This window comes from Syngnathus scovelli, chromosome 4 (genome assembly GCF_024217435.2).
Source record: "Syngnathus scovelli strain Florida chromosome 4, RoL_Ssco_1.2, whole genome shotgun sequence".
Classification (NCBI taxonomy): Eukaryota; Metazoa; Chordata; class Actinopteri; order Syngnathiformes; family Syngnathidae; genus Syngnathus; species Syngnathus scovelli.
Window position 1 is genome coordinate 23,725,581 of NC_090850.1, and position 16,527 is coordinate 23,742,107.

At 48.3% G+C, this 16,527-nt stretch overlaps 1 protein-coding gene across 4 annotated transcripts in view; it reads left to right on the forward strand.

Annotated features, from left to right (window-relative positions):
- The window catches only part of znf536 (zinc finger protein 536), a 144,149-nt gene that overhangs the window by 59,369 nt on the left and 68,253 nt on the right, over positions 1–16,527 (forward strand). For all 4 annotated transcript variants that reach the window (XM_049717566.2, XM_049717565.2, XM_049717568.2 and 1 more), the window contains exon 4: positions 12,115–12,203. The gene's annotated coding sequence lies outside the window, so the exon portion shown is untranslated. The remainder of the gene's footprint in view (positions 1–12,114; positions 12,204–16,527) is intronic.

Here is a 16,527-nt window from a genome sequence, read left to right on the forward strand (position 1 = left end):
GCTTAATGCTAGCGCGAAATGCATCATTAGACAGCTAGGCTGCTGTGAAAGTGGTGGGACAATGGTGGGGTAAACAAACCAACAGGAAGTAACACACACACACACACACATACACTCAAAATGGCCTCGCCATGGCGTGTGGAGATCTTCCGTGCGGCATGATGGCGTGGAAAAAAGTTTATTACCTCCCACAAGGACGCCGTTGTTGTTGTTGTTGTCATCTACTTGCAGAAATCAAAGGTCTCTCTGTTAGCTCACCCCCTCCCTGCCTCCCTCCCTCCCTCCCCTTGCCCTCCCTCACCCGCCATCCAACTCGCCCTTTTGTTTGATTCCTTTCTCTTGTTTTGTTTTGTTTTTTTCTGGTTTTTGCATACGTAACGCCGCCACACACGCAAGGGCTTTGTTTGGAGACCTCAAAGGTTGCTTATTTGCTTTTACTTCTCACAAGTAAGAGCGGTGGCTAACTGCTTTTTTTTTTTTTTTTTTTAAACGCCAGACAGGATGCACCTTCGCTTGACGTCGGTATTTATTGTTTTGATTGGGTTGGGCGAAACGACAAAGAAAAACAAAAAAGACTTTTGTGATTTTACTGAACGTTTGTCTCTACTTAACAAAGCAACAAACGAACGACAGTGTCATCATTCATCATTGATTTGATCTCACGTCGAGCAGGCTTTCAAGCCGTTGCTCTTTTCATCAGTTTCCACAAAAATATCACAAACTTGACAGATAATGTGACGATTGTTGTTTTGTGGCTTTTGTCAAGGTGGATCACGCAACGATATGTGAGCGCCTCTGGCTGGCCTTGTTGGTGTCTTCCAATTGGACACTTGATTTCCTTTGAAATGATTTGTCATAGTACATGCATGGAATAGCAATTTCAGCAATTTCAACTGAAATCCCCATTTTGAAGAAAAACGTTTCGCCACGTCCTTCCTTCGTCGCGACCTGTACCTCGGGAAAAAGAGACAAACTTTCAGGAACTGTCAAAAAAATGGACTCGTACTATTGAATAATTTCAGAACAGATGATTGTATTGCTTATTCCATCAATTCATGGTGGCAGGAAGCGGGTGATGTCATTTTCTGTCGTCGTTCATATTGTACAAACATTTTGGTCCGATTCCGCGTGGGCTCACTCAGACATATTCTTGTCAAGAAAATGATTGGCTCAACTTTAATAAAAGTTTTATGAGGATATCTTTCCAATGGTTGCATTTGTAGTTAAGGTACAGTGTGCTGGGAGGGGGGAGGAGGCACGGGACGGGCGAAGCGCGGCGCGGCGCGGAGGCATGCATGCCCCGAACAGCCGGGCTAAATGGATCTTATTTAGCGAGGCGCCAACACGCCTATGAAGCTGCACGCGTCATTACTTTGTGCTCAAACGTGTTGGCCCGCCCGCTGATGGATGGCCAGGCCAGGCCAGGCCGGCGGAGGTGCACCGGCCGCTCGCCAAACACGCCTCGCAAAGGTCCCAAACAAAAGCGGCGCTCGGATTCGACAACCGAACCAAAAGTTGACTGGGTTGAAGTCTCACGAGGGATGCCATCATGTGCGGCCTTTCTGGTAACATGGATGGCAAAGTACAAGTTTGTCAATATGAAAATGTTTTGCAAAGAGACAATGTTGGGTCTTCACCACACTTCATGTAACTTGTTTTTTTTTTTTTTTTTCAATGAACTTCATGTATTTTTAATTTTTTTCCCCCCATCTGTGGCTTCCACAGCTTGATCAAAATGTAAACAATGTCAGTGGAATCAAAAGTGCTTCCAGGCTGCTCGTCCGCGATGACGTCTCATAGCGGCGCCATTTTGTCATTCGCTTCTTCTGATTGGTGCCCACGCGTGTTGAATTTGCGTTTGGGCATAGGTCCCCCTCTGCCGCCGAGCGTTTGGACAGGATGGCGACGTTGATTGGCTTTGTTCGGTCTCGCCGGCAGCCGACACCGGCTGACATCTGTTCCCTCCTAACCGCTGCGACTTTTCTCCATCGGGGAACGCGCACGCACGCACGCACGCACACGTGCACGCACGCACATGCTGTCACACAGCAGATAGATAGCATGACATCCGCATTTGATTTTGCTGGATAGAAACTCGGCTACACCATTGTGCCAGAAGCTTCTTGCATCGCTAATTAAAACGTTACGATGGCAATAATAAGAATACTGATGACGATTTTTTGATTTGAAGTCACAGCGACATTTCCAACAAACAGCCGTGAATCTCTGAATAGGCTAACTCCCTTTTTTGTCATTTTGTAGGTGTGTGTGTGCGTGTGTGTGTGTGTGAGATTTCAAATTGGATGGCTGCAATCAAACCCCGCGGGATTTATTGATCTTGTTGATTGACATGCAAATCATTAGTTCTTCTAGATAGTGGCTTTTTGCTCCGATGTATTTTGGACTCTGGTCATATTGGACGCTGTCACCGTGAAGGAAAAGAAATAATCCAGGATTAGGGAGGAAGAAAATTTCAGAGCAACAGTGGTCCCAGTCCAAACCACCATCAAATCCATGGCTGTTCCATGGAACGTCCTTTCTGGGTGCTTGTGGCCAGTTTGCGTTGCGGTGCCCCCGATGCCGTCATTGAATGGAAACCTTGATTTGGACCAACATTCATCATCTGGCCTTTGCTTTATTCTTTTCAATGACACAAATGCAGTTAGTCAGCTGGCCCAATTCAGCCTGATGACAAAGCTGATTTTAGTTTGAACTTGGACTAAGAGCGTGTCACAGAAATAAAAGAAAATAGCAAGACATTTTCAAAGCCACTAGACCAGGATAAGCTCCGGCACGACCCTCGTGAGGATAAGCGCTTCAAAAAACGGATGAATGGAGAGACCGAGATCTCGCGCAACATCGTCTAGGACTTGGCCACTTTGGACGCACACTTTACTTTTTACACAAAGTCACACTTCAAGGCCATGGAAATTTGCAGGTTCCACTGCATATGCGTGTGTGTGGGTGCGTGTGTTTGGCGCAGACATGTGGAATGTGGAGGCAGAGTGGCATCGACGCACGTTTTGCCTCATTTTTAAAATACTGCATAAGACAATTTAAAATGAAAGGAAATGGAATTAGTATTCAAATTCAAAAGAAATACCAATTCAATTTAATAATGATGAATGACACTCAAATAACATTTGAATCAAAGAATAAATATTGAATGAAAGAAAATATAAATGACAACCAATAAAACTGCATAAAAATGTATTGAAAATATGCACAATATATGCATATAATAATATAAATAAAACATTAAATACAAATGTAATTTAAGTGCAAATGAAATTCAAATGAACATTGCAAAATAAATTAACATGAAATTACATGAGGGAATTAAAATAACATTTGAAAAAAGTAATACATTAATAGATCATATCAAATAAAAAACAGCTTACAATCATAATATAAAATAAAAAAACACTTACAATCAGATTTTAGAATTTCATAAAATAAATATTTGTTTAGATAAGTTTGTTCATGTTACACACAGTGTATATCTATATAAAAAAATGTGACAAACATTTTAGAGAGGATTGACTACACTAAAAAGTCAGCATGTATGTGAGGAAAGCCTGTAAGAAATTAGCCCGCTGCTCCGGCCGGCTGTGGTTGCTGGGAAGTCAACATTTTTGTCTTTTTGTTGCAATTAACCGCAAAACACCACATGAATTCTGTGTGTGTGTCTGCGTGCGCATATGGGCTCGAGTGTGTGTGTCTGCGTGTGTGTTTGCATGCCTGTGCGCGTGCGTGTCTGCGTGTGTGCAAGGCAAGCAGGTGGCAGCCATATTTGAAGACGACAGTAGGGGTCTGACCCATGCCAGGCCCAATAAAGCGGCCTTGTGATAGAGCTTATGTGACACTCCGTCCCCGGGGCGAGCAGGTCCCTCGCTCCCCCGCGCGCACATGTCACACCCACATTTACGACGTACACACTCACGCGCACGCACACACACGCAAACAGACGAAGTTTGATGACGACACGGTGTCCGCTCACGTCTTTTGTCAGGCCTCCCTCATGCACGCTGCCGACACGATGGCCGTGCAGCTGTGTATGCACGACAATGTTACTCAATGCGCTAAATATGAGCATGAAGATGTCAAGTCAAACTAATTAAACCAAAAAAATATATCAATTTTACGTACGACTCTCTCCATAAGGAACGATGTTGTCAGCAAAAAGCAAACGGAAGGCCACGTATGATGGGTGCAGTAGACTCACTTTGCATTTTAGCTTTAGCAGTGTGCTAGCTAAGTGTCGTTACTTAGCGTAGTTACTAACCAATGAAGGATTAATGTCGGGGGGGAAAAATAGAAATGAACTTGCTAACCAACAAACACTGGAAAAGAAGAAATGTAATGAGTGTTTGCAACGTCCACGTCCGACTAGCGTTCATGCGTGTTTGTGTTCACAAAACGAGAAGCGGCAAAGAAGAAGAAAAAAAGCAAATTCCTGCGTTCTTAGTTTTCTGGCTTGCGAAAGAAGAGAAAGAACACCCACAGAGGAAAAAGATGCTTTATCTGCCTTGCCCCAATTTGATTACACATTGCGTTTTTTCCCCCTCCTTTTTTACATTTGCATAAATGTCCTGCTCAGCATGTTTAAAGTTGTTTTATTAACGCCTCTTGAGACTTTTTTTTTCTGTTCCCCCGCCTTTACACGTCAGGCTCACTAATTGCTCCGTGATCTTTTGCCGCTCAGCCTCAGCGCTGCGCAAACATCATAAAAATAACTTGCAAAAAAAAAAAAAAATGTGATCAAGTACAAACTTGCACTGCATTCATTGGTGGTAGCCTTTGTTGTAGATGCAAGCATTGTGGTTTACAGCCTCCGCTAGCACGTTAGCTGTCTTTTTGGCCTCTGCTATCTCTGTTTTCAAAGTGTGCAGGGCCCTTATTAGCACATTGGACCGTGTTAGCAGCCTCTTTTCTATTTGTTAGCAGGATAGAGGCCCATGTTAGCCAAGTTTGAGCCTCTGCTATCTGTCCCTTAGCCTCGCAGCGTCCTCTATTGGAATGCTAGCAGTGTTCTGTTTGTTAGCGCTGTCGCAGCATTTGTTAGTTGCGTATTAACATTTCTTTGGCATCTCTTGACATTGCTTTATGACATTGCTCTGCTATCCACCCCTTAGCTTAGCCATATGCTAGCCCTAACGTAGTTAGTTGCCTTTAGTTAGCGTTAATTGTTGCGTTTTAAAGGTGGCTGTTTTAGCCTCTGTCAACTTTTAACGTAACCATTTCCTCTTTGTTTGTTGCCATGGCAGTAAACATCTGCGGCAAGAAAAATTATTTCCAGGTGAAACTAAAAAGTGGAAAGAAATGAGCGTGCACATTATTAGCCTGCTAGCACACGGCAAAGAAGAGGACAGTGTCCCAACGATCAGCCCTCCTCTCCGGCCTCCTCCCCCTCTTCTTTTTCTTCTTCTTCATAAACAATGAAAAGTTAATGAAGAGGTAACTTAATGATGTAATGAATATGGCCGTTCAAGGTCGAAGCAAGCTGCAGTCTGGGCGCAAGACGGCCGCCGCACGCCCTTTATGTGGCATGCACACACACACACACACTTGTGCACACCAATAAGGGCCATCTGCAGTAAAATGTGTGCGCGCGTGCATGTGTGCGTGCGTGCGTGCGTATGTGTGGTGATTAAATATTGAAAAGGTTCAAATGGTACAGTCGAGATTTGGGCCTTTGAGTCAAGTGGATCGATGACGCTTGGCCGCTACTTGTTGAGTGTGTGCGCCTGCGTGAGTGTGTGCTGAGGGCTATAATACATAGCGTCCAATTGTGATATGATGTGATGTCCTGTTTTATATATGAAATCATATTTGATGTTAGATCCTACCTTACTTGTTGTCAGCAGTATATCTATCATTTTGTACTGTACCTTCCCTTTTTTGATCATACCAAATTGCACTTTGTCGGATGTCGGTCGCATTTTGGATTGCTGGTGCGAAACCGTACGATATAACGATGACACCATTTTGCACATATATAAAAAACAGCATCTTAACCTGCCGCGCTACCCTATTGCGTCATATCATAACATTTATCATGCTGTGTTCTATCTCTGCTGATCTTGCCTTAACTTTCCTAACATACTTTATTGTAGCCTACCTAATGGTGCTGTGTCCCATCATATCTTGTCGTGCCGTGCCGTAGTGTACTTGTTCTCTTCTCTTATTCTGACACCTTACTCTCCCTTCTGGTGCGTAATCATATCTGGCCTTACCATCTGTTCTCCTACCTACCGTATCTTATCTCGATATCTCGATATCGCGGTATCACGGTACGATGTGAAACCGTATATCGTTTCATGCGATCTCTCACTTTGTCATATTGCGATATCGTATCTCAGATCCTATTTTTAACTCTTGTATCTTGTCTTATCTTCTCACATCCTGGAGTCTCCACTTTGCACTGGCAGTGAGGTCTCAGCCTGGACGTTTCTCATCGAGACGCTAATGTGCTAGCAAGTAGCCCCGTGTGTGTGTGAGACGCATCTTCCGCAAATGGTGTTTGGGCTAAGACCACTGAGTTTGCGAGTGGCAGCGGCACACCTCAGCTTTCAAAAGAGCCCCCCCCCCCCCGATCCATCCATATTGGAAAGCGGCTTCCACGAGAAAGACGCTAATCTGGAACATCGGGGGCTTGCGTAAACACCTTCAAACGTCCTCGCTGATCTATTTTAAAAAGACTCTCATTGTAATCAAAAACAATAACCGCTCCAAAGTCCTCCCCAGCCCCACTTTTTCTTCCCGCCCGAGAGTATGAAATAATATTCTGTGTGTGGGCTCGCCGCCGCCGCCGCCGCTGAGAACGCAAACATTTCACAATAAACTTGTTTAACTCCAGGCCCTTGGCCAGATAGAGGACATGCTGCGTTAATTACCGAGGCCCGTTAAAATAAACCAGAATAAAATATGACCTCCTTTTCTTCACCAGCGCCACAATCAGCCATTCCGAGGGATTGAGAAAAAAAACAAAAAAAGAAACAACAAACGAAGCGTACACCTTATATGTGCTGTTTGTAGAGCAAACAGGACGGCCGATCGCCGGAGCAAAAATATTTGCGCTAAAGAGGCACTTTGTAACGCAATATGCTACAGGAAGGTAAGACACCGCCGACGCCTTTTGCAATATGACAAGAAACGTCACCTCCTTCAGCGCAAAAAAAAACATTTCGCGGAAAATTCTGCAATGTAGTGCGACGTCCAGATAGCGAGCGATTGCTGGAGATAAAAAAAAATGGTCAACACAGACACCGTGTTTACTTTTCGCCGATATTTCCCGCCGCTCCCGCTTCACGGCGAGAGAAAGGAGCCCCCGTTAAGCGCCGCGTTTATTATTCTTCAAAGTCTTGTCTGAAAGTAATATGCTTTAAAGGCACGCTGGTGACCCCGCTCACCCTCCGCTGTGTCTACTTTTCGTGTGCGTGCGTGTGTGTGTGTGTGTGTGTGCGTGTTTGAGTTAAGTTGCTGCTGGGTGGCCCCCGCGCCTCGCCGCCCCGCCCCACTTTCACTGTGTTAACATAAGAATGCAGGCGGCAGAGGAGGAAGGACGGCAGGAGAAAAAGGGGGGGGGGGGGGGGGGGGGGGGGGGAAATAGTTTGAGCGTAGCGGGGGCCGCTGTTATCCACTTAGGACATCAAGACAACGTTGAACGCCTGGCGGCGGCGCAGCAAAGCTGCACGACTCTCGGCGAGAGAAAATCGTCACAATGGCTTTTGATTTGTTCCCTGCCCAATCCAATGTCCCGGCTCAATTTACTCGCGCTTTCACGAGTTCATGTCGGGGCGAAGAAGTTGTCACAACGTCTTGATGAGGGACATCGGGAACATCTGGATGCCATGAAGGGCCCTTTGTGTAAACGAGGAGCACGGCTCGGCAAAGCCACCCAGCGAGCGTTGTTGACAACTATTTGGAGAGAAGGACGGATGGACGCTCGCTCGCTCGCTCGCTCGCTGTTTGTATGCAGTAAGAGGAGGGGCACCACTTGGGATGAGGAACATGAGCGATTGGCCGCCATTGGATGACAACACGCTGCGTTGCGCACAACAATAAGTCATCCTTTGCCATCCCATGTTGTAGCTAATCTTGCATCATGTCACATCTGGTCGCGTCACGTCGCGTCGTGTCGTCACCTAACGTAACGGCGGCATACGGCATCTCACGTCGCATCCTGTCTCGGTATCTCACCGAGATCCGCTCTGATGTTTACGCGACTTTAAGAGATCATCAGATGATAAGACTCCCAGAAGAGAAATCCAGTTTACAGCAATCAAAGACATTTAGGACTCGTTTGATTTGCTTCGCTTAAGAACAGCCCAAACGTAGGTTTTACAGGAATTAAAAAGGCAAATAAATGGCACGATTGCTCGTCCTTCTTCCAATTGTGGAAGTGACCCATCTCAGACAAAAGTCAAGCCTTCAAAATAAAAGCACGGCCCTAATCCCGACCGTTTGGCCACACTGTCTGGCCGGCCGACCGGGTTCGGGTCAATCGCGTGTCATTGAGCCAGATGCGGTCGGGTCTGATGTTGCGTACGAGTGATTGTTACCACGGCAACTAAGGCCATCGTGAGTGACGGGATGGACTGGACGTGCTTTTTAAAGCATTTTACTTTGGACAATGCAAATTCAAGCGCGCTGTCTTTCTTGACGTGCTCGTAAACAAACGGCGGTGACCGTGTAATGGCCGCCTTGTGTGTGTCTGCATGTGTGTGTGCGTGAGAGAGGGCCAGGCGGACATGAGCAGGATAATAAGCGTCATGGCATCTAATCAGATTTCTAAGAGGAATTGATTGTCGTGCGGCAGGCTGCGCTTGACAATAAGCTCGCATTTAAGTGTTAATTTTTATGCTAATGCGGGATGCGGCTCGGGCCCGAGACCCCGCCCCCCTCGCTCCCCTTGCCCCCCTCCCGCCGCTATGAAAATTGTCCCGCGCACCAAATGTCAGCCTGCCAGCCGGCGTGAAGGTTTGTAATTTATGAGCTATGTTTCAATTAGAGCGCGTCATACTTGTTAGGTGGCCGGCCGCACGCGCCCCTCGGTGATGTCAGCTTTCGCCGCCATTTTGGGGCATTTACTAGTGATCGTTAACCAACTGGCTTTTTTGTCTAATTCTTTGCCAAATGTCACCATTTTTATCGCCATTTTCATTTTGGTATAATTGTCACCTTTTTTTTTTTTTTTTTCCAAATTCTCACTCATTTTGTCAAATTTGATAACGATCTGCTTTAATCATTTTTACATTCTTTGACCAATTGTACAGGCACCTACTTTTGTTTCAACCTATATCACTCCGTTTTTCCATTTTTTGACAGATTTTTTTCAATTTTTCACCACCACTTTTGCCAACTTTTCACTCGCTTTTGGATTTATTTGCGCATTCAAACAAATTGTTTCCTTGGCGAATTTCACTTTTCATGTTGTGTTCAGTTTTTCCCTTCACTCATTTTTCACTTTGCCTTTTTTTGTGTTTTCAATTTGAACTCTTTGAATTGATCCTTTCACTTGTTTTTCGAGCATTTTGTCTCCTCATCATTTGACAGAATGGAGTAGTTTACAGAGTGCACACAATGCCGGCTCGCCAGCCGGCCAGCCAGCCAGCCAGCCAGCCAGCCAGCCGGCGTGCAGACATGTAATTTATGAGCTCTGTTTCTATTAGTGTGCGTTGCACTTGTTAGGCAGGAGAGCCGAGCCGCACGCGCGCGCGCGCCTCTCTCTCGGTGCCGCTTTTCACTGGCTTCTTTTAACGCCGGTCGGTCGGGCAGTCGGGCGGACGGTCTCAGCTCAGTGGCTGCTACACCGAGGCCTTCGTGTATTATCATCTATCGGGTGGTCCTTGCCCCCCGGACAAAAGGCAATTTAATACGATTTAATGACACTGCCAAGGAGTGTGTGTGTGTGTGTGTGTGTGTGTGTGTGCGTGCGTGCGTGCGTGCGTGCGTGCGTGCGTGCGTGCGTGCGTGCGTGCGTGCGTGCGCGCCTGCGTGTGTGTGTGCGTGTGTTTGTGTGTGTGTGTTTTTAACGGCAGTCGTCACCTTGACTGGGTGCCTTCCTTCTCAATCTGGCAATGAACAGCTCAAGATGACGTTTAGCTTTTTTTTTTTTTTTTTTCTTTTTCAAATGAAAGGAGAATTTGGGCTTGTTTTGGATACTTGATTATTTTTTTGAACTGACACTGATTTGATGATAATTGTGCACACGTATTTTTGTTCAGTTTTTAGATGGTCTTCATTTTCACTTGGCCGTCTTCATTCCTTTTTTTGAGGGAGGGGGCATTCCTGACATTCATTCATGACTTTGGTTTTTTGGATTGCATCTAATCTTTCCTTTTCTGACAAATTGTCCAACAATTTCATCAAAATGATTCTGTCCACAATTTGTTATGGGCAACTTTGGCTTCTTTGTTGTTCACTCGTTGTCATTTCCGCACACACCGGGACTCATGTGTGTGCACTTTTGAATTTGGGAGCATTCTCATTCTCTATTTTGTCAAATGTTCCCGTTTTTGTATTTTGTTTGTCCGTCCTGGAGTTAGTTATATTGTTGTGTGGAGTCTGAAATGGCGGCACGCTGGCGTGCGGCGTGCCACCAGAACGCCAAAGCGTCCAAACGGCACTCGGCGGGCCCCAGAAAGCGCGCTGAAAGGTTTGGATCCAATTCACATATAGGTCAATTAAATGCACCAACATCTGCTCTCTCCCCACCATTTGCATATAGCATTCATATGTTAATGACGGCCCTTGTTTTTTTTTTGTTTTTTTCCCCCTCTCTCTCTCTCTCTCTCTCTCTCCCTCTCCCTCTCCTCCTCTCTTCCTGTGCCTGTGTGTGTGCGTGCGTGCGTGCGTGCATGCATGCGTGCATTTCCTCCTCCTGTACTTCCTCCCCTCCTCCCTGCCTCTTTTGTACGGCCAAACAAAACCATTTTTGGATTCCCCTTTTCCCGTCCTATTTCCACTTCCTGCCCGCGTTAAAGGGGAGGTGAGTCCGCCCCCGACGGCGGCGGCGGAGGGAGCCCCTTTAAAAAACGGCGCCCGCTCGCTCGCTCGCTCGCTCGCTCTCCTCCCCGAGCAGCTTAATGCCTTATAAATGAATGATGACACAGATGGACCAGCGATAATCTATTTAGAATGCCTCACAGCAAATATTGTTGTGCAGATGATTAGACCCGCAGTCATTTGAAGCCCGAAACGCCGCCTACGCGCGCGCCTGCACGCTTGCCTTCTTTCCTTGCCGTCGCTTTCCAGGGCTTAGCAGCCAGCGGCCTCCAAATCGCATTCCGATCCACGTTGAGCTCCTAGGCAGGGCGGCCGCGCCGCGCCGGGTCATTTGGGTCATCTCTCAAATCTACTGCAAGTTGCTGGTGGGCCCTTCAAGGCAAAATGCCTCCTCGCCTGCTGCCTCCGGGAGCTGCGAGGGGGATGTCCTCAAAGTTTGCAAACCAAGATGCTCATCTGAGCTTTTGAGCGACATAATGCTATTTTTTTTCAGGGGGGGGGGGGGGGGGGTGTAGGATGTCCCACAACCGGGTGGCGGAGGAGGATGACGCCGTTGATAAGAAGCGCAGCTCAGCAGAGGTGGCAGCCGGCGCGCCGATAAATAGAAGCCGCTATCGACCGCGTGAAAATGAACGATCCCCGAGCGGCCGCGCAGTATTTGGCTTCAGCGCGTCACGCTCCGTCGGGAAGGGATGGATTTCCAAAACGCGCCTCCGGCCGGGCGCACGCTCTGATTTCATCGCTACCGTCGGGGTCACATTTGACCCTTTTTGACATTTGACAGCAAGAGAAATACGCAAAATGTCACTCCGCCGCTCTGAAATGCGACGATTGCCAACGGACTCGGATGGATTTCCGATTGAGCGATCGACGGACGGTAAATCCAAGAAAACGGTCAGATGCTTGCGAGGGTGCTCGAAGCGGTCTCCAGACCTGTCCGGCGCGGGTCACGCGGATGCGAAGTCCGACCCAAACCGAAGCGTACGATATCCAATGCGATATGTACGTATTTTGTGTCCAATGCGTTGATGTTAAATCACGAGAAGCGCTTTCATTTGCAGCAGCGTTTGCTCGAACTAACGTTGGCCTCCGCTCCCCGTTCAGGTGGCGTTCCCCCCAGCGCTGCCAGCCGCAGGCGGCTCGATCCAACACCGACATCGCCGTTCACTCCAGTATGCCGTTGGTGTGCTAAGGTAAGCAAAGCTGCTCTGGCTGGGGTCAAAGTGTGAGCAACAACATACATTCATTCAAATTGTCAATTTTCATTCCAATTTTCTTACCTACACTTATTTTTACATTTATTTTATATTCATTTATTTATTTTTCATTATTTTTAACTGCCCCTCATTTCATTTTATTCATTTTACCTGAGCAAGTAGTCAAGGAATGTAATGGATGACTCTCCCAACACTGGCAGGCGAAGGCTTTTGCCTTCAGACCGTTCCTAAACTTTATCGTCCTCGCTGTGTGGTGATAAACAACATCTCACTCACTCACACACAAACACACACACACACACACACACACACCCGCCAACTGTTCATCACTCACTCGCCAGTTCGACTTATCCCCAAAGGCGTTGTGTCTTTAAGCGCGCGCGCGCCCGCGCACACACACTCAACTTGTAACAATCTGGATTGTGCTAATCTACCATAATCGTCCGCCACATGCCTCCTAAAAACACACTGGGGTGGCATTCCGCCGTGCCGCCTTCACGCGCCAATGTCGCTACCTCCGCCGTCAATGTCATCACCGCCGTGGGGGTGGGGTGGAGGGATTGTTGCGCAATTTATGTTTGGCATTAGTCTAATTGAATCGTATTTCAAAGGCACGGCAGGTGCTTGAAATGTCCAAAGTCAAATCAAAAGCAGAAGAAATGGCGCAAAATGATTTTGCCACGCAGAGCGTCCGTGATTTCAAGTTAGCTTCGCACGGTTCCGGGCTTCAACCCAAGCTTTGGAGACTTGAAAGGAGGCTCGGGATTTCAAAGAAGCAGTTTGGACAATGCGATCGCGAACGGTTCCCATTCGGGATTTGCGGGACCCGGTCGGATGTCGTCTTTGAGCTTGGAAATGAGTTTTACTCTTTCAAACGAGGATTGAGGTTTGAAGACAGAGTTCGGGTTTCAAGGGAAAGTTTCAAGATGTCAAGATGTTGGGGTTTCAAAGTAAGGTTTGAAACAAGCTGATTCAACAAAGGTTTTGGTACCAAGGTGAAGCTTTTGACTGAGGATGCAAACCAATTTCGGGTTCCCAATTAGGCCTTTCAACGAGGCTTAAGCTTTCAAAGGAGGGTTTGAGCCTGGCTTTCACATTTTGCCTTGGCCATTGAAATGGGCTTTGGGATTTCAAGGCGGGGTCAAGCCTGTTGCTCGGTCTCATTTTGATTCAATTAAGTCAAATGTATTTTTGCAGCTGAGTTTTTGCAGTGCATGATAAAGGTGGAGTGTCCCTCGCCGGTTGCCGTCGCCAGTGGGCAGAACGATGCCCCCCCCCCCCTCCCGTCTCCAACGAGACGGATGATAAATTCCGGGCGGGCGTCGGCCCCAACAGCTGTGGGCAGACAGGCCTGATATGAGAATAGCAGCATCGGATGAGCGGGCATTAAAAATGAATATGCTATTTAGCCTCGGTGTATTTTAGGTATTTGACATTTTCATGTCCGGACAGCCGCAATTTATTCATAGTGCACAGGAGACGGGCGATGGCGGGGGGGAAATCTGTGGGAATAGGGCGGCGGCCAGCCGGGTGAAGGGCGGCGGCTTCACCTTGTGAGGTCACGCCGTCCAACGCTCCGTTGAAGCCTATTGGACCGGCGGCCCACTTTTCTTGGCTGTGCGTTGGGCAGGAATTGAACGCTTCCATTTCAAAGAGACTTTCAAACAAGGCTCAAGATAGTGTTTGAAATTGAAATCGAAACTTCGGGGTCCAACTTTCGAGCCAAACTCTAGTGAACCTTAACCTCAATGACAGGAAGGAAGGAAGGAAGGAAGGAAGGAAGGAAGGAAGGAAGGAAGGAAGGAAGGAAGGAAGGAAGGAAGGAAGGAAGGAAGGAAGGAAGGCGCTTGGCTCTTTCCTTTCCACCTGTTGGATGCTCGGCTGCGGCTTCCCGCGCTCGCTACAAAGCAGGCGGCGAATCAAAGCCCCTGGAGAGCCGCGCACGCTATATGAAAGAAAATGTCTTAACAAGCGCCGCCGTCTTTTTCTCCTCCTAAGTGGAAGCGTTTGACTCGCTGCCTTCGGAAAGTCTTTCAACATCACACGAGCATTACAAGTCAAAGTTAAAAAAAGAGCGAGCGAGCGAGCGAGCGAGAGACAAGCGTAGACGTCAAGTTGTATTTTTCCTGGCAGAGGCCAAAGTGACTTTGAGTCGGCGGCCTCCCGTCGCCCGCCATCACTCAAGCGTTCTCATTAGCATATTGAGCACGTCCAATAGCGCCCCCTCCCCTCCCTCCCTTTTTACGCTGGGCTCCAGAGGGGGCGATGACACGCTTTTCCACCGAGGCTTCGGGTCGAGCCCGGCTTATCGTTTCAAGTTAGGGTATGGTCCCAGGGTGAGGCTTCCAATTGAGACTTTTTTTTTTTAAAGACAGCTTTCAGCGAGGGGGGGGCGAGTAGCGATACCAGGTATCCATTCTAAAGATTTGATGCCCAATGAAACGTTCCTTTGACTCGGCCATAGTATCATTTGAACTGTCAGTTTGGAAAGTAAAGAATATCGGACGAGATCCCACTTGTGAATTGATGCACAAGGCAAACGCTGAAACATGTTGTCAAATCTAAATGATCATTCATCGCTGCTCACAGCTTCCGTTTTTTGTGCGCATTTGTTGATCATTCTCATCAAAGTGTTGTTCCAGCATTTTCCAAATGCTTCCACAAGGGACGTCGGCCCTCTCTCTCTCTCTGTCTCTCTCGCTCTGTCTCTCTCTCTCTCTCTCTCTCTCTCTCTCTGTCTCTCTCTCTCTCTCTCTCTCTCTCTCTCTCTCTCTCTCCAGCTTCCTGAATGCAAGCGACGGCTTCCTGTGCCTTGATATGCACGGCCACATCTGGGCCGAGCCGCTTAATAACAATCACCTTCCCTTTCACTGGGCGCCGATTGTTTCTAATTGGCCCTGACAGATAGTAGCTGACAGGCCGCCGCCGCCGCCCCTCCCCGCGTGACCCGCGCTCGCTCGCCGCACTTAGAAGGCCTGTCATTTTTAATATTTGATTTTCGCTTCGTAAAAAGTTATGTGTTTTAGAGCTGTCGCCCTCCCTCCCCCTCAATCATGCCATGAAATCAGTTTTTAAGTGAGGCAGGCGGTGGCGAAGGCCGGTGAGCGAGGCGGCGGCGGCGGCGGACGTCCGTCCCTCGCCTCTCAGCCCTCGTTTGCCTTTTTAAAGCCTTCCCCCTCCCTCTTTGCTTAATTGTCCCGCCGCCTTCATCATTCGTGGCCCTCGCCACTTCCTCCCGTCGCCTCCGTTCAGCCTCTCGCCGAGTGCGTGGCGGCGGCGGCGGCGGGATCGCGCATCAAATATTCACGCGTGCAGCGGGAGCGTTTGGACAAATGGCGTCCACACGTGAGCACGCCTCAAGTGTTATTTGCACGCCATTGATTCCCATTAAAGGTGTACGGCGCGGCGCGGAAGGCACATCGGCCCGAGCGGCGGATCATTAAATGAAAAGACGGATTCATCGACAGCTTGACGGATGGCATTTTGCGGCGCGATCCATATTGGCCTTCAATAAAAACACAATTTGGAGCGTAAGACAAAGAGGATGGCGGGGCTCGGGGAGAGGCAGGCAGGCAGGCCGGCAGGCAGGCAGGCAGGCCGGCAGGCAGCCACGCAGGCCGGCAGGCAGGCAGGCAGGCCGGCCGGCCGGCTGGCAGGCCACAAAGCAGACTATACCTTGACTGACACAAATGCAGGAAATGTCGTCTTTGAAAGATTTGGCCGCCGGTGATTGACGGCCTGAATTCAGATGCAATGGTTGCAGGACGGCGGAGCACTTGTGGCTCTGCTTTGCTTTGCTTTGCTTTGCTTTGCTTTGCTTTGCTTTGCTTTGCTTTGCTTTGCTTTGCTTTGCTTTGCTTTGCTTTGCTTTGCTTTGCTTTGCGTCGACAACAGCGCGGTGGCTTTGTCGACGCTGCCGCACTCCAAGTGTGACGGGCTGGGCCAATCTGTCGCTTGGAGTTGAGGGCTAAGGTTGCAAGCTACGAATGCAGTTTGGAGTCACTTTGGGTTCTTTTCGTCAGCAACTAAGCGAACAACAAAGCCTCCTCTTCAGTGGTGCACGCTCGCGCCCCCTCCCTCCATCCCTCTCTCTCACTCATCCAGCGCTGCCGTGGCGCCACGCTCTTCTCCGGTTGCGGGACCCCCAGGTGCCCTCGGGCGCGCCCAGTGCCCAACGCCACACTGCGCCTTTCAGCCGGCGACATCCACACAACTAATTGGAGTCGGGCTGCATGCGTGTTTTCACTAAAGGCGCTCTTTAATTACATGCGAGCCGGGAATGAGTATTTTGGGAACGTGT